The sequence below is a fragment of the Bison bison genome, unplaced genomic scaffold (genome assembly GCF_000754665.1).
Source record: "Bison bison bison isolate TAMUID 2011002044 unplaced genomic scaffold, Bison_UMD1.0 scf7180017864376, whole genome shotgun sequence".
Taxonomy (NCBI): Eukaryota; Metazoa; Chordata; class Mammalia; order Artiodactyla; family Bovidae; genus Bison; species Bison bison.
In genome coordinates this window covers 10,281,073-10,299,477 of record NW_011494948.1, presented here as the reverse complement: position 1 = coordinate 10,299,477, position 18,405 = coordinate 10,281,073, and the positions used below count along the sequence as shown (strand labels likewise).

The following is an 18,405-nucleotide window of genomic DNA, read 5'->3' as shown; positions in this document are numbered from 1 at the left end:
ATTATATAGAGCTTCTCCATCTGTTTTATTGTACCTGAGGTAAGTACAATACAATAAAACAAGTCCATTTTAGTGCACATTTCAATGACTTTTGATAATTTATATGCCTGAGAAACCATAGTACAATCAAGACAAGAAACGTTTTCTTCCAACCAGAATGCTTCCTATGCCCCTTCACACCAATCCCTATTCCAGTCCCTGAACCTAGCCCCAGGCAACCACTAATTCTGTCATTATATACTTGATTTATCTTTTCTGGAGTCTTATATAAATGGAATCAGGCAGTATTAACTCTTTTGTATTGGGATCTTTTTCATTCAGCACAATATTTTTGAGACTGCTCCATTCTGTCACACGTATCAGTAATATTAGCAATTTGCTCCTTTTTATTAATGAGAAATAACACATTGTATGGACACACCACAATTTTTTTGTCCATTAATAAACATTTGGGTTGCTTCCAGGTTATAGTTCTCATGAATAAAGCTGTTATAAATATTCTTGCAGAGTATTTGTTTGGACATACGTTTTTGTTTCTCTTGGGTAGATACTGAAGGAGTAGACTTTTGAGGCATATATGGTGAGTGCATATTTAACTCTGAAAGAAATCAATAAACTATTTTTCAAAATACCATCTTATAATCTCATCAAAATATAGGAGCGTTCCAGCTGCTGCCCATCCTCTCCAATATCTAGTACTGTCAATGTTTTAAATTTTAGCTACTCTAATAGGTGTAGTTTGGCACTATTTAATTGTAGTTTTAATTTTCATTCCCTGATGTCTAGTGATGCGGAGATGTGTTTATTAGATATTTTTATATCTTTGTGAAGTCTCTGTTCAAATTTTGCCCCTTGTCAATTGATTTTCTTATTGAGTTGTTAAAGTCCTCCATATATTTGTAAACAAGTCATTTGTCAGCTGTATAAATATGAATACTTTCTCCTAATCTGTGACTTACCTCATTTTCTTAATAGCTTCTCAAAGAGTAGAAGCTTTGAAGTTTGATGAAGTTCAATGATCACATTTTATTTAATGGTTTTCTTCCTGTGTCTTGCCTAATTTTCAACCAAAAAAGTGAGGCAACAGACTTATGGCATCCATTGTGTTACTATGTATCCCAACACCCAGAAGTAGCCAGTCTCACAGAATGGTAAAAGGGACTTGGACACTCAGTTTCAGCTCCAAATGGAAGATACCATGTTCCAAGTCTGGACTGAGTCCTGTAGAATGGAACACAGTGGAGGACAGGGAGGCTGGCACGCTGTGGTCCGTGGGGTTGCAGAGTCAGACACGACTGAGCGACTGAACAATAGGATGTGACAAGCTGTGAACCAGTGACCAATGTATAGCGATTCTTCCACAGCTGGAAAACATAATTCCACCAACAAAAGTGCAGAAATAGGAAAGGAACACTTGGTATTTCACCCAGCGCTGGACTTTTTAAATGCTTACTTCTCATTCTTGGAACTCTGCTGGTTCCAAGGCCATAGTGCTAAAAAAATAAATTTCCCTACCAAGGGACTCAACCATATTTCCAGTGAATTGGATATAAAAATTGTCACCTAGAATGTTAGGCTCCTCATTCCACTGGACATTGTTGCTTACTTCAGGTAAACCTGCCTCCACTCCTGCTCCTGGACTTACCCAGTACACAGACGTGTATTCTCTGGCTGATCAATATCTCCGGCAAAATGACTGCTGGTGTCTCCTGAAAAATGGAAGAATGTTCTCAGTTTTTCATCAGTCACTTTGTGTCTTATTCTTTTTGCTGTAAATATAATATTTTTAAAGAAAGGGACTTAAAATTTCAAAAACAGTTTACCACAAGGGAGGGAATTATTTACACTATATACACATTTAATTAGTTATGGCATGAAGCTATATAGATAGACTAACACATTGCCTATTTTATTCATTGGTATAGATCACTTTTATGATGAACCTATTGGGACCCACTGGGCCCAATAGCAGATGAACGGGACTATAAGGGAGTCAGACAGAGGATGGATATGTTTCAAAAGACAGAGAGGTCTGGCAGTCTAGTACATTCTAATAGTAAGAGAGGGGAAAGCCTAGTCATGGGGAAGAAAAGAGTTCCAATATATACTCTAATTGGTTACCTTGAGGCTTAAGGAAAAGATACTCACAAGGAAACATGAAAAAGAAGTGAAATCAAATTTCACTTGTCCAAAATACCTAGCCCCACCACTAAGGAACAGTGAAATCTAGTAGAAACTCCACAGATAACTGAGTTAGGATAAAAATCCTCATCCAAACTCTGCTAGATCTTCAAGGAAAGTTCACAGTGCCAAAAATAGTGCAACTAGACCCTATTTTTCTCATCTGCAAAATGGGGAAATTAAAAATAGATGAGGATACTGATTCTGTTTCTTAGTCTCATGAATTTAGTATGATATCTAATCAGACCCTTGGATCATCTCAAGTAATGGTGCATAAGGTATTTAAATTTATTCAGAACGTTTCTTTCAAAGAAGTGGGAACAAAACATATTCTCATCTACTAATCTTTAAATTTTCCAAGGAGGGCACTTAAAAAAAGAAAGTATCCTAGTGCCAGGACTAGGGGCTAAACCTGGACTGTAGTCTTAGTTCTGCCAGTAGCTTGTTCTGTGACCATAACCAAGTCACCTCCACCCACAGGGACTTCACTTTGTCTACAACATTACAGGATGAGATCTCACTCACCTGGACTCCTCCAGCTCTGGATTCAGTGATGCGGGACCTTCTGCCATAACTGGCTGCAGTCCTCACAGTGATTTGTCCCGGGATGTCTTGTCTCAGAGTTTGGAAGATGTGAATAGCTTCTCTTGTCCATTTGCTGTGGAGGAAATGAAAGGCACAAAGTATGGAAACATCGATTGCGAATACTGTGATTTCAACAAAATTAGCCTTTGATATAGTCTTACCCTTTAACCATAGAACATCACAGCTTATTCTCAGCTCCCCCAACCCAAGCTTTCCCCCGCAAGTTCAGGGACTCTCACATGATATTTGGGGTAATCTGGTGAGCAGACTGCTTGGACTGGACATAACACAAGGAAACAGTGGGGTTTGGCAATCTTCAAGAAAGTCAAGAAAATCAAAATCTTTAAATAGTGGTCACAACAGCAAATACTTATATTTTTTTCTCATTTATGCTTAGGGTTGTCAATGTTTCATTGGTAAAATTTAATTCAGCAAAATAATTTATTTTGAAATAAATTAACCTAACATACATATTTTACATGTTTTGTACATCAGCTACATGTTTTGTACATCAGCTACATATTTTGTGGGATGGGTATCTATTCATACCAAGTGTATTCACACCTATGATGCCAAACTCTTGGAATATGTCTTATTTGGGTCATCTTAGTCCCTGGCAGCAGTGGTCCCTGGAATTTTGTTCTACATTTTCTCCTTCTAAAATCCATGAAGAATCAGTCCTCAGCATATTCTATATCACATTAAGCAATGTGCTGAAGCACAGGACACAATGTATTGATATCCATTTTACAGTTGAAGAAATCAAGGCAAATGTGGGTTAGGCAACTTTTCAGTACATAGAAAATGAAAAATAAAATTCAAGATCCTCTGATACCTGCTTGTCAATGGAAGGTTGTCAATAAATCTTTATGAGTGAATGCAAGAAAACAGGACAGTGTTTGAATTACTGTGTTACACTGTCTCCCAAAGAGTAACACAAATGCTGAGACCAGGTGGCAAGTGCCACGCTCAGACAACTCCAAGTATTTTTCTATGACACTGACATCAGGTGAACAGTTTCTTGGTTGCTATTTGCTATTTTTACAGCAATTTCCAAAGTCTGAAAATTTTCAGTCTGATTTCTTCTAGCTTCTGAAACTATAGACTACTTTGTGATTGAAGTTTATACTGATGACCCTGAGATTTCCATTCATTTATAAATAGAAATGTTTTGCATTTTTATGTACAGCATATGATATTTTACATTATATATTTTATACTAAGGGAAAAAATTTCATCATATCTGTTAAATTATATGGAAATTATATCAAAATGCATGGCATATGCTATATTCCAATTAAATGTATTATTTTATAGTAGCTCCTTCTATATGCTAGGCCCTATTCTGGTACTCAGTCTCCAAAGATAGTAAAAAACAGGTTGTAGACCCTGAGAAACTCACAGTCACATGGAAAAGATGGAAATGTTAAAAAAATTTTTTTTGTTAAAATGCAAAGACAAAGCCTTTGTTTACAAGAACACTTTCTAAATTATTTAGCATCATGTCTGCAACTTACTGTTAAACAATTCAGGAAAAATATATACTGTGTATATGTATAAATAAATGTGTATATTTCTATGTATATGTGTGTGTGTGTGTGTGTGTATACACACACACATATTTAGGGGCTTCCCCAGTGGCTCAGCAGTAAAGAACCCACCTGCAATGCAGGAGACACAAACCCACAGCTTCAATTCCTAGGTCAGGAAGATCCCCCAGATAAGTAAATGGCAATCCACTTCACTAGTCTTACCTGGACACATGGACAGCCTGTGAGGTCACAAAAGAACTGGACACAATTTAGCAACTAAACAACAACAATACATATTTAGAGAAAAAACAATAAGGCAAATATGAGAAAACACTAGCGTGTGGGGAGTCTAGGTAAAGGATATACAGCATACATTCTCCAGGAGGCAATACTGTGCTCACAAGAATGGAAATTGTTCTTGGGGGCAACACAACTCACTCTTTTTCCATGTAAAGCTCAGACATACAGAGATTTCACAAGCATATTTACAGCAAATCTATTGTATTAAAATTTCATGGCAGAAGGTAATTAGGAAAAAAAATCTAGAAAGGATTGGGGGAAAGGGGGCAATAATGAGGAAAAGGTTGAGAAATGTTGGTATATAGGAAATCTTTATCCTCTTCTTGCAATTTTTTCTATAAGTCTGAAATTATTTTGGAACAGAAAGTATAAACATTGTGATGTGCCAGTACTAGGAGAGTTATGGGAGCTTGGATGAGGCTGCCCTAATTCTGCAGGGCAGGTGAGGGCAGTTCTGGGTCAGGTGACAGGGGAGGTCCCCACTAGAAAGGTGACATTTGCCCCAAGTCTTGAAGAAAAGTCATGAGTGTGCTGGGCAGATAAGGACATGGCCTAATCCCAATAAGCCTCAGAGGAAGATTAAATTCTGTATCATTTAGTTGTATTGTTTAGCATATTTTACCATATTCTAATGACATGCAAACTAATAACCCAAGTCTTTTCTAAAGGATGACTCGCAATTAAATAACAATCCTTTGCCAGGCAGAAGAACCAACTACAAAACTTTCCAAAGAAATGGGAGTTTGAGGGAGCATCTTCTTTCCTCCAGGATTCACAGATTTTCCAAACTTTCAGTCTCCAAAGGAATGTTTCTCAGTTCATGATTTACAGACTTAAGAAATCCTTGGGGATTGTGGACAGGGAAGGTGCCATCCTGGGAAATTGGCCTTTAGCTCTGATGTTGTGCTGGGTCAGGAGGCTTCAGAGTGGCGGAGGGTGGCTTTCACATTGCAGGGCAGCAGACCCTGCCTTGCTGTCAGCTGGAAACCTGACACTGAACTGTGGAAATGCACACAGAAAGAGAGCATGCTGTGAGAAGAGGCACACAGAGGGGCAAGCGCTGGAAAAATTGTACTTTTCTCCCCATGACAGTTGCCTTTTGTTTGGACAAATAATTTGAGGAGAGAACAAAAAAGCAGCTGTTTGCTTAATGCCAAGCCACAGAAACATGGAGCCTTCCTGGCTCAAGCTAGGAGCAAATTCCTCCTCATCCCAAGCATTCCTGATGATTCGCCTTCTGGTCCTGCGGACTGAGGTGACACAGAAAGCACCCACTGTCCCCGGAGCCCCTTTCACTGGGCAGAGGCCATCTCACTCATTCATTACTCAGCAGGACAGGGGGCCAGGGAAGCCAGAGAGCTCCATGCCAGGTCAGGCCAAGCCAGAGGGTGGCTGTGATGGGAAAGGGTGGCCTGACAACAAGTTATTCATGCACATGGATGCTCTGCCTGCTAGTTCAGTCTACAGACAGAACAATCTGCAAAAAGCAGAGCATAAGACCTTGTGCTCAAAAGTTTTGGAGATTGTAACATATACAGATTCACACACATATACACACACGCCCCAAAACACACAAACTGCTTGTGATACACACATTTGGTGCCAATATAAACAGGATCTTGGCCAAAAACTCTATTGGTTAGCAACTGGCTGATGAAGTGTTTAAGTTAGAGGCCAACAGAAAAACTCAAACAGTGGTGTTTTTTTCTTAAACTTGAAGTCACCAGTCAGTACCGCTTTTCCTTTGCAGAATGGTTTTCTAATATCTTCACACGGGAAAGATCCTGTCTGCAAAGAGCCCTGTGACGGGTTTGCTATTAGGTGAATTCATGGCGAGTTCCAATAACAATTACCAGGCCATCAAGGCATGAAACTCAAGGGCCGCTTTGAATTTGTGACCAATGCCATGGAGAGGGAGGAGGGAGGTGTGGGGCTTCGAGAATTACCTGGTCTCCAAAGTTTATGGAAGGCCTGAGGCTCCAGAGAGGGAAGGAGCAGCTTGTGGGGCCCCACTGACACCTGGAAGAGCAGGCTGGCGGGGAGGCATGCCCTCTTCCCTCAGACCCTCAGAGTCCACCCCCAGCACCGTGCAGAGCACGCACGTCGTCCTGGGGACACATCCACATTCGAGAGGTGACTTCTTCCCACAAGCTCCCACCTTCGGGTGTCAAATGCCTTCTGCCCACTCATAAAGTCTGTTCCCAGGAAAGGACTAATGACTATTATTTACCACTTAGACCAAGTTGTTGCTTCCAGGTCACAGGATGTGTTTCACTTGAAGTCAATGCCCAACAGCGCTGACCTCTGCTAGAAGAACTAGAGCCTTCGGTCTGCCAATGGGAGAGGATTTGGTAGGGGTGAGGAGCGGCAGCCTTTCTCAAAAGTCATGTACACTGCCTGCATGTTCTCCCCTCTGAGCCTCATTCCCTATTCCTAAGTAGCTCGGATCCTGAGGAGATGGTCTCTTGGTAACTCTATACCTCTCCTTAGCCCTTACTGAAATCAAGGCTCATGTCTATACTGGATCTCCATTTTCTCTCAAGTGCCTAGCCCAATCCATGGCACTTAGCACATATCAACAAATGTTCACTGAATGAATGATTAAATGAAGGTTTGGATGAAGGGATGGATGGGTCGATGAGTAGATAGATGGATGATGAATGAATGATGACTGATGGATGATGGAATTCCAATACAGCTCCATCTGGGTCCTGTCTATCTTCCTTCCCGGGTCCTGGATCCTGCCTCCCTGAGAAATCTCTTGCTTTTGTGCTGTCTTAAAGAAGCCCAGTCAATAGGTGATGGTGTTACTGGACGCTCATCATGAATTACTGCAGTAGCAACTGAGAAAGGCCAAGAGAGCAACCAAAGAGAGGGGCCGGGAAGATAAAAGGCAGAGAGAGAGAAATAGAGAGGTTGAAAGGTCCACAGAAAAACAGACCATGGGCAGCTGGAGGAGAAAAGCAGAAACTTTAGGGACCTGAAGGGAAAACAGAGGGAAGAGAGGCTCTGAGACGAGCCATGGGGAAGGGGAGGCAGCTGAGAGGGGCGAACCATGAAAAAAGAAACTGTATTATCAGGAAAACAAAAACAATAGGGGCTTCTCTAATAGGACTGTAGGGAGGTGAAAGTTGGAGGCTTGTAAGAGAAGAGAGGAGGAATCTTAACCAGAAAAATTTAAGTAGCAGAGAAAGAGAGAAACAAGATGAGAGAAAAAATGCTGGCCCTGAAAGCTACAGAAGGGGTGCCTGGCTTGAGAGAGCCAAAGCCACAGCCGCTCTGCCAAGGGAGGAAACCTTAGGAGACCCGCCCAACCAGAATCTTGAAGTCTCAGACTTTTTCCACCTTATGAGCTGTAAATTGATCTATTCAGTTAGAGAAACCTGGTTTTTATTGAGTAATTTCCTCTGAACGACCTCCAGTTTTGAAAATGTCCCCAAAGTTCTCTGACTCCCCCCTCCCCCGGTGGGTCCCTGCGTCAGTGCCCGTAAATCATGGGAGGCAGGCCCCCCCTTGCTGTTGGTCAGGTCCCCTGGCTAATCCTGATACAGCACAGGGTCCTACTTGGTGCAGAGACCTCAGATCTGTTTGTTCTGCTGGCCAGGTCCCAGCATGCACCTCGCCGAGCTCATATCCCGGCTGTAGCTCCAGAGCCCCCAGCTACAGCAGGGTTTTCCAACTCGTCCCGAGCAACGTCCGTCCTCCACCTGGCCTTGATATCAAGGAAATTTCTCCAGTTTTCTTCTTTGCCCTCAAGTGGGGCCTCTTGCAGATGCACACAAGGGGCTCTTTATGGGAAGCATTGCCCATCACTTGATTTTACATTGGATCTTTTATGCCAGGATCCCTCAAAGCATTTTCACAGACAAGTGTCATTGTCTCCCCCTTCCAGATGGCACAGAAAGGAAAGCACAGAAACTTAAGTGGTTCAACGAAGGTCGCTCAGAAAGTCAGAGCAGAGGTGGGAACAGAACCCAGAACTCCCCGCTCCCAAGCCTATCACCTGCCACTCCCAGGCGGAGCTGGGAACAGCCAGCTTCTGTGAGGGCCCTTCCCATACTCCCTACAGCAGCACGCAGCACACCCCCGCCTCACCAATCTTTGCTACCAAAGCTCAGAACAGTAATTCTGTCTTCCTAACTAGGATTGCACGGTCTTTGGTTGGAAGGGGCCATTTTGCAAAATCAATTGAAGGCCGATGGACTTGCCAAGATCCAGTAGGGTGGGAGGGGGACCTGAAAGCCCCCTCAGGAGGTGAGATGTACGTGTCAGGCTCAAAAAGCAATTGCATTACCTGTGTGGCTAAGGTTTTACTGCCTGCTCAATCTGAAAGTTAGCAAAGTAGTAATCAATGAAAAGGAAATATAATTGAGAAGATTAAAAGCTGAGGGTGGGTATGGACTGGGGGAGGGAAGTGATTGCTAAAGAGGTCCATTTGTATAATTCAAAGGTCGATGACTCTCATTAAACTCACATCTACAGACACTCAGGGGATGAAAGAAAAACTCTCCATGCCGACTGGCTGACACCTATGAGTTTCCTCCTGGCCACTTTCAAGGGTAATGTGAGGCCAGAGGGGCTGAGAAGAGGTTGGAAAGAAAATTTAGGGGAATCCATAAGCAAAAGAACATTTGGATAAATGAAACACAAAACCAAGCCTCTGAGCTTTTTAAAAATGATATGCAAGTTTCTTTTAGTCTCTGAAGGCTTGTTTACATGATCTGAATGGAAGCTGAATTGATGCCCAAGGAAGTTCTAGACTGGCACAGCCCTCGCTTTCTTTGTTTATATTCACACCCACCCTCCAACACACACACACATACACACACACACTTTATCCTTACACGGAACACATGTGTTTCTATAGCTTTGGATCAGTAATGGGCTCTGGCTGATACCACACTTTTATGTGCAGATCTATTAACTGTATCTGTCTCTGAGACAAGGGACAGATTGTCTTGCACATTCCCACATTCCTCCCTGGGAGACAAGGTATATATAAGAGTGTGTGTGTGTGTGTGTGTGTGTGTGTGTGTGTGTGTGTTTACAGGTCTAAACTGAGACGTGGGGCCTGTGAGGTCCATGAGGCCAGACCACTCCTGCCTGCTAGGACATGAGCTCCAGAGCATACAATACTATGGTTTGTCTTCCTGCCTTTGCTCTTCTACTGAGGCCCAGTTTATCCAGGTCTGCCTCGTCCCTTCATACATCTTCTATTCTTACTGTCTACACCAGGAACCCCTACAAGTGTGCCTTAGAGACCACGGGATACAGATAGAGCTCTAAGATACAGCAAAAGTGTTTATTTGCTATTGCTGCCTAACATATTACCAGAAACAGCTGTTGAAAACAAAAGGATTTTCCTCTTTCAGTTTGCAGGGGTCCAGAGTCTGGCACAACATGGATGGGTTCTCTGCTCAGGGTCTCCCATTGCAGAAATCAGAGCCGGCCAGACTGCCATCTCTCCTGAGGCCTGGGGTTCTCCTTCAGGCTCTTTCAGGGTGTCAGAATCCAGTTCATTGTGGTAAAGGACTGAGGTCCCTGTTTTTTTGTTGACTGTTAACTGGGGGCTGTTTTCAGGTTCTAGAGGCTGGCTATTGTGCCTGGCTGTGAGGCTTCTCTGCAACACAAGAGTGTTCTCCTTCAAGGCCAACAGAGAATTCTCTACTGCTTTGAATCTTGGACTGTGTCTCTGGCCTCTAGATCCAGATATAAAGGGTTCATATGGATAGGTATAGTTAATCCATTTTGATTAACTCAAACACGACTTATTAGTTACCTTAGTAGCATTTTGCAAACATAAAATCCTTTTTGTTATGTAATGTAAAACAATCACAGCAGTGATGGCTCCTTTAGTTACTGGTATTACCCACACGTCAGAGGAGAAGATTAATCAAAAGTCAGGGTCATTGGTGGTGTCTAAAAATTCTACCTAACACAACAAATGAAAATGGTATTTTCCCATACAACACCTGGGACACAGTTATATTTAAATATCATTCATTGTTCATCTGAGGTTCAAATTTAAACAGGCATCCTGTATTTTATCTGGCAATACTAGAGGCAGAACCTAGGGGCCTCTGCTACACGAACAGGCCAAGATTGGCCTGCAGTAGGAGAAGGCATTTCCTTTGTGAAGCAGGCAGCAGTAGAACTTTCTTCAGCTGGGGGCCCTTTGGTGATAAGAGAAGGCCTCTGTGGCCTGATTTCTACAACATCACTGTTTCTGCTTCCCTCCCCCAGCTCCCTCAGCCCAGGGCTGTCAACACCCTGCAGACACACGGAGAGCAATTGCTGTTCCCAGGCCATGTGCGGAAGCGGCCCCAGAGGTCAGCCACCAAGTCTCACTTGCCTTGAAGCACAGCCTGGTGGGTGGGGTAGGGAACTGGGGAGTGGAGCCCGAGGTGCTGAGGGAGACAGAAGCAACCCCAGGCTCTCTCCCTTCAGCCCTGTACATAAGATCCCTGTCCCAGAAGAAGCTTTCCTCTCGAGGTGGGCCATACAGGCTCTTTGGGCTGTGGAAAGCTCCCCTCACCAGCAGAGTTTTCCTTGTGAGAGAGGCTTGGCTCTCCTCACGGCTGCTCCAAATCCTTGCCAGCAACACTTCAAACTCTGGCCGGCCCAGTGTTACATTTTAACAGGCCAGGCCCTATTAGCCTGATCCTAGGATGGGTTATTCTTTCCAGTTTTCACTAACAAAAATCCCCTTTTATTTGGACACTCAAGTGGCCTCTAGGAACGAGGCTTTCATGGGTTGCCAAAAATGTTCGGATGCGGCAACATTTGTGTGTGTGGCCAATTACATCGTACCTCTGGGGCTGATCCCACAGGCTTTTCTCAGGCAAGACTTCTGTGAACTTCCAGCAGACCCCCCACCCTTTTTCTTGAGCTCTATCTGCAAGAGCAGGCTCTGGGTGGCTGCCTGGGCGGCTGGAGACAAGTTTATGCATAGAGTTCTTATTTGTATGAAATCAATCTGAGTGGGGAGAATGATTTATATGTGCACTAGTCAATGCATTATTAGAATTAATATCATTATTTCTCTGCTTCCCTTTTTAGGTTTTTCCTCTCATAAATCAATTTAGTTCGATAAGATTGGGCTGAGTTTTGGCTGCACACAGACTGGAGTGTTCTGTGTGGTGGGAGCAAAAGACTATTTGGCGAGTTCAGACAATGCCTCCATTGTTTTCTGATTTATTGAAAGCTCAGCTTTTGCTAGTATTAGATGTACTCGTTGATGTTTTGCAAAGGAGGGATTAGTGAGGATTTTTTCTGACCCAAAAGCTATCTCCCTACAGCGTTGGTTCTTAGAGTCTCTGGTTTGTTGTAAGTTGCCTTTTCCATAGCCAAGTAATGGCCACTGAAAGGACAGGTAGGTGTTTTTATAATCATTCTCTCTTTCCATCTTCCTTTTTGGCCAAGATACACTAACTTGTCTTGTGTCTGCTCTGAGTTTCCTAACTGCCTGCAGAAGAGGATCTATTCAAGTCTTTTCCTTCATCATCACATTTACTAAATATATCGGTTGTGCAATGTCTTTCTTATTGATGCACTCTCAATGCCAAACCAGTGCAGGCCAGAGACTCGCATCAGAAATCCATGAATATGAGTATCTGGGGCATCTTTAATAGGGTTCTGACGCTCTCTTTCATTAATCTCTTCATGCATTTCATGCAAACATTGCCTCCACTGCAAGCTTCTCAGAATCTGTCATAGAAGTCACTAGGGAATCCTACAGTACTTTTCTTATGAAAAGGACATCAGAAATGTTTAAAAATTTCTTGTCTTTTTATGTTTTTTAATGTCTTTTAAAATGTCTTTATGTCTTTTTAAATGTTTAAAAATTTCCTGTCTGCAACAGGAAATCAGGAAGAGCTGATGTGGCTTCAAACGAAATCATGGTTACTTTAACCTTAGTCTCTTTCACCCACCATATCTTCACCCTGACATCATTACCCACCTGCTCACCAGCCTTCCAGGAGCTCCGTGCAACAGCTTTTACTATCTATATTTCTTACCTGGGAATTCCTGTGCCTCTTCTCCTCTTTGCTCTGAAAAGGAAACAGAAAAATGAATTAGGAGAACAGGCTGAAGTCCCACGGGCACATGCAGCTGCCCCTAAGAGGCATTTGGGTGTTAACCCGTCTGAAAGGTAAAAGTTAACAGTGTTAATCGCTCAGTTGTGTTTGACTCTTTGTCACCCCACAGACTATAGCCTGCCAGGCTCCTCCATCCATGGGATTTTCCAGGCAAGAATACTGGAGTGGGTTGCCATTTCCTTCTCCAGGAAGGGGATCCTGACCAGGGGAGCTTCCCGACCCAGGGATCGAACCCAGGTCTCCTGCCCTACCGGCAAATTCTTTACTATCTGAGCCACCAGGGAAGCAGGGTGGCCAAGATCCTGGTAGTGCTTTGTTTGATTAATTCTAGTAAAAACTGATGCTTATATAAGCCTTAAAGAGGTGGAGCTTCCAAACCTAGGGTCCTACATATAACAGTCACTCACTACACAGTTGTGGAATCAACTAGATTTTATACTGATTAGTTCTTTCCTGTTTTAAGAAAAATTATTAAAAAACAAAACAAACCTTCCACAAGGGGTTATCATTATATCCTTAGTGACAATCTCCTGTCAGAGTTACAACATGAGTCACCCTGCCCTAGTACGTGGTGTTGGGAATTCACAGAGCAGCCTCAGTTTTCCTGGAAACAACATGAGCACAGCACATCATACCATTATAGCGATAGGAGTGTGTCAGTTGCCTAGTCATGTCCAACTCTTTGTGACCCCATGGACTTGTAGCGTGCCAGACTCCTCTGTCCAAGGAGTTCTCCAGTTAAAAACACTGGAGTGGGTAGCCATTCCCTTCTCCAGGGCATTGTCCCAACCCAGGAATCGAACCTAGATCTGCCACATTGCAAGCAGATTCTTCACCATCTGAGCCACCATACCATTACCACTCCCCAATCCCAGTTCACATACTGTCTCTGGCTAACACTCACAAGTCTATTTCTCACAAGGATGGGAACATTAGAAGGGAAATGAATCGAGAAATTGCCTCTGGAAACTGAAAGCAAACCAGAGCAATGTATAGTCATGCCTCAAATGTTCATGGGTTTGAGAATGCTCATGGATCACTCTGGATAAGGATTCATTGTTTTTGAGATAGCATGATTCCTCAGTGAAATCAGAAAGACTGTAGTCAGCTCCTACATCTGAAACACACAAGCTGTGTAGCTCAGGCCAGTTAGTTGATTTCACTGAAGGTACTGCCTCACCTATGAAATGAGGGTAACACTCTTCTCCTTTCAGCTGCTATGAGGATTACAAAAAACCTGTTTTGGCAAGGACTGCTGTTGCTGCTGCTGCTGCTGCTGCTAAGGCGCTTTAGTCCTGTCCAACTCTGTGCGACCCCATAGACAGCCACCCAACAGGCTACCCTGTCCCTGGGATTCTCCGGGCAAGAACACTGGAGTGGGTTGCCATTTCCTTCTCCAATGCATGAAAGTGAAAAGTGAAAGTGAAGTCGCTCAGTCATGTCTGACTCTTAGCGACCCCATGGACTGCAGCCTACCAGGCTCCTCTGCCCATGGGATTTTCCAGGCAAGAGTACTGGAGTGGGTTGCCATTGCCTTCTAGACCCTCAACAAATATGGTTTTCCCTTTTGGAATGTATGGAATATAATGCAGATTTATCTCAAGATGCTAGATTACATACATTTTAACCATCAGCTACTAGACTATGTCTTCACACAATGAAGTAACTCAGAGGTTACTGCCTTACGTGTGACCCAATTTACTCTTGCACTAAGCACTCCAGCCCACCTGTGGACCACTCTGAGTGGCTTTACTTTGACACCTGAGAGGTTCTCAAGGGCTGGTGAGGCCAAGTGTGAGGGGGTAGTCCTAGACTCTAGGCTGGTGTTGCATGTCTTTGCCCCACACACCACTTTTCTGCTCCATTGGTGTGATCCTAGTTTATTTCCTGCCTTCTCTATCCCTCTGTCCTCCAGCGATATTGTCCATGGCTATCATAGCCTCCCTTCTTTCTAATTTTCTGCTTTCTCATTTTGCTTCCTTTCCTCCAGTCTTCTCAGCCTTTAGTACCACTGTGACTTGGCTGGTATCAACTGCTAACTGCCAAGCAAGAAACAGATGGCACACTCAAATCCAAAGAATTCTAGAAAGGTTTAATGAAAGGACTATTTGCAAAGTGTAGGCAGAGTATACCACATGAGAGATGGTCCAGTCCCCTGGGTCTAAAGACACGGGAGCTGTCACCACCTCCAGGCCCATAGTGGTAGGGGGAGGGAACCTGGAACCTAACTTCTAGAACCTAGAGACTGTCTAAGAGAGAGACTCAGTAGAGAGAATCAGGGCGATAAATACCTCAGACCTCTCTTCTCCCTCACTCCCACACCCTACAAGGGTTTCCCGTTGGACAGACCCAGTGAAAAGCCAGAGAGCAAGGCTTCCAGGGCCCAGAGAAGGGTGAAGAAGGGTAGAGGGTCTGGAGGAACACAGACACCGGAGAGAGCTTGTCTCACTCTGGCTCATGAAGCCAGCACCCACCAGCACTCCAGAGAGCCAGAATCCTGAGTGTGAGGGATGTGGGATAATTGGGGTGTGGCTACCGTTTTGTGCAAACTTGCAGGCTCAATTGTGTTTTTCATCTTTGTGCCATTTCTCCCTTCCTTTAATTTACTACGGCTTGATCTACACTTTATGGAGTTATTTTAAGCACACGCAAGAGATCTTCTTGCCATACACAGGGAACAATCAATGTTCTCACTTAATAATTCATTCTTTCATTAAATGTCCTAATTAATTAAATAAAACATGAATAAATTCCACACTGATATTTGCTAAAGTTTTGTTTCTAGAGAATTTTACCTGTTGGCAGATATGCTGGGACCATTTATGATAATGAACAGTGAAACAAGAAAATCTCAGAGTGTAAAGTCACTGTCATTCTCATAGTTACCAAATGCTTACTAAGTACTGAATGTTTTTTTATACACCACCTCAAATACTGAAATAGTCTAATGAAGTTTTAAAGAAACTGAGGCCCAGAGAAGCTCAGTGTCTTCCTCAAGGTCACATCAGGTAGAATCTGACAACAGGTTTTTCAGGCACCAAAGCCAAGCTTTTTCTGTGATTTCCCCCACTCTGTCTTTCTAACATTTCTACAGGGAAGCAGGTGATAACAGAAAAAATACTCTAGTAAGTCAGAGTTATCCATATTTCAAAACACAGGTGCATGTGGTATGCATTAAAAAGAGAGAGAGAGAGCCAAGTGTAAATTTCAGAAGAAGGTGGTAGAAGACCACATCTGAGGAATGTTCTAGAACACTGGGAGTAAGAAGGAGAGAAAACTGGCAGAAAATAAAATTTTCTGCTCTACTCATTCCCTGAGATCCTTTCTCCAAAGAAGTCCAGCCATGGGCCCAAATGTTTATCTCAGTTCTCCAAAGAAGCCCACACTCATTGAAGGTGGCTGTGTCCTAGCCCTGCTACGAATCTCTAAGACGCCCACTACTCCTGAAAAGGGCTTTCATATTAGTATTGGGCTCACACTCTTTCCTAATAATTCGTTTCTTTTGTGAGCTCCCTGTTAGCACATTCTGATTGTTTCATATCATCATGAGATATACTCCTTTGTTTTCACATTAGTTTTGTAGGTGGCGTGGATTGATTCCAAACCTCTGGATAGTTCTCTAATGTTAGGATAGTCTCATTGGTCAGGGAGGAAACACATTTTGATATATACCCTGATTGCTCCCCCTACTCCATCCCAAAGAGCTCCTCCTCCTACATGTCCCTTTCAGAATAGTGGCCTGTCAGTCCCTTTGTGGGCTTCCCACTAGTGGTAAAGAACCCACCTGCCAATGCAGGAGACACGAGAGATGTGGGTTCAATCCCTGGGAAGATCATCTGGATGAGGGCACAGCAACCCACTCCAGTATTCCTGCCTGGACAATGCTATGGACAGAGGAGCCGGATGGGCTACAGTCCATAGGGTCACAAAGAGTCGGACAGGGCTGAAGCAACTCGGCACGCACGCACACAGCCCCTTTGTGGTCTCGGTTACCCTTGAGTCCTGCTCCTCCCTCATATCCACAGCAAACCAGCTGTCAAGCCTTGTTGGACCTGGGTTGTGAATCCCTTTCTCCTTCTTCTTCAGAGGGATCACCACAGTTAAAGCTCTTATCTACTCTCCTTTGACACCCAATGAGCACTATAGGCTTTTTTCCTGAACAACTAAACAAATAAACCATTTAAGATAGATTTCCCTAACCACCTCTTCACTCCCTATCCATGTTCCACTGAGCCACTAGAGTTAACTTTGTCCTACTTATATTTGATCATTTCACTTCCTTATTTAACGTACCTTCTAATGTCTGCCAATTGCCTAGGAGAGTACTCCAAGTACTTTAACCTGATACAACAGGGGCTCTGCCCTTCTTTCCCAGTGCTCCCTACGGCCTGCTCTGAACTCTTTATTCATTTGATCCTCCCTACTTTGCTCATAGTGTCCTGTCTACCCACAACACTTAGGCCCTACTTCTTACAGCACCTCTTGTATGAGCCTATCCCTGCTGTTAACCACTACACAATGAAGAGAAGGCATTCATTGGTCCAGCTTGGCTTAGCTAGCTACGGCTAGGGGAACAAAGCTACTTTATATACGAGCAGCCAGGGGAGGGGACCGCCCCAAGTTGTCTGCTACATTTCCTATGTTGCTGTGAGAACACAGAGAAGACAGGCATCCTGACGTGATCGGGTGTGGCAGACAGGACCCAGGCATCCCAGAGATCCATCTGCCAACTGGGAGAGGCTGAGGCAGGGGAATCACTTATTACATTGGCTAGCTAACATGGTTTTCATTCACAATCTACAGAGACAAAGTTCTTTACTAGTTCTTTCTGGTTCTTGGTAATTCAACCTTAAATTACCATCTGGACCTTAAAGGAAGGAACACAGGGTGAAAGAGGGGAATGGGGACAAGGCAACATCAGAGAGAAGCGGGTCACAGAAATCAACCTGCTTCTCGTGACATTGATCTTTTCTCCTCCTTTCTTCACTGGACTCATCATTAAAATGGAGGTGAGGTCAGAGTAGATTAGAACATTGTGAATGTCCTTACCGGCGGAGTCTTTTCCTCAGAAGAGGTTTTAGTGGCACACCAGGAGCACATCTGGCAGACACGGACTGGCTGGTGTGCCGTGTGGCCCTTCCTCAGGGGCCTAGGGATCATCAGGGCTGGAGCAAACTGGGAAGCCCTGGAAAAGACCAGTATCAGATGGGTCTGAGCACCAAAGAGGACTGAATCTCAGGCTGGTCAGAAGGAGGGGTGACGAGGGAGGGTGCAGCGGGGGTTTCAGGCCAAGCCCTGGGGGAGTTTTCTGTATCCACTCTTCATCAAGGAATTCTAACAGCAGTTTTTCTTTCACCTTTGCAGGTCCCTGACTTGAGAGGAGAAAATGGCTGTATCATTTGTGGCCTGCAAGTGTTGTGTCTGGTTCCTGTGGTTTGTTTTCCTGCTTTGAAAGCGAAACCATGCGCGGCTCCAAGATGGAAAGCAGACCAGGATTTGTCAGCGCGGCCATTCGTCATGTCCCCCAGAGGGGGCTGTGAACTCCTGCAGCCTTGAGCTCTGCCAGCTCGCAGACCACCCACCTTGCAGCGCTCCAAAGGCCACCAGGCAGCGTGGGCATGGGGCTCTTCTACCCAGCTGGTCTGAGGCCTCAGCCAGCTCCCACCCACCCTTGGGGATGCAGGCCTGAAATTAACCACAATGATGGA

At 44.0% G+C, this 18,405-nt stretch overlaps 1 long non-coding RNA gene across 1 annotated transcript; it reads right to left on the bottom strand.

Moving 5' to 3' along the window:
- Positions 1 to 5,214: 5,214 nt before the first annotated feature.
- On the bottom strand, positions 5,215 to 17,832 carry LOC105000939. Its single transcript, XR_826802.1, has 3 exons — positions 17,747 to 17,832; positions 12,617 to 12,649; positions 5,215 to 5,597 (listed from the first exon to the last, which is right to left on the bottom strand). It is a non-coding gene; the product is annotated as an uncharacterized LOC105000939 (long non-coding RNA).
- Positions 17,833 to 18,405: the final 573 nt, after the last annotated feature.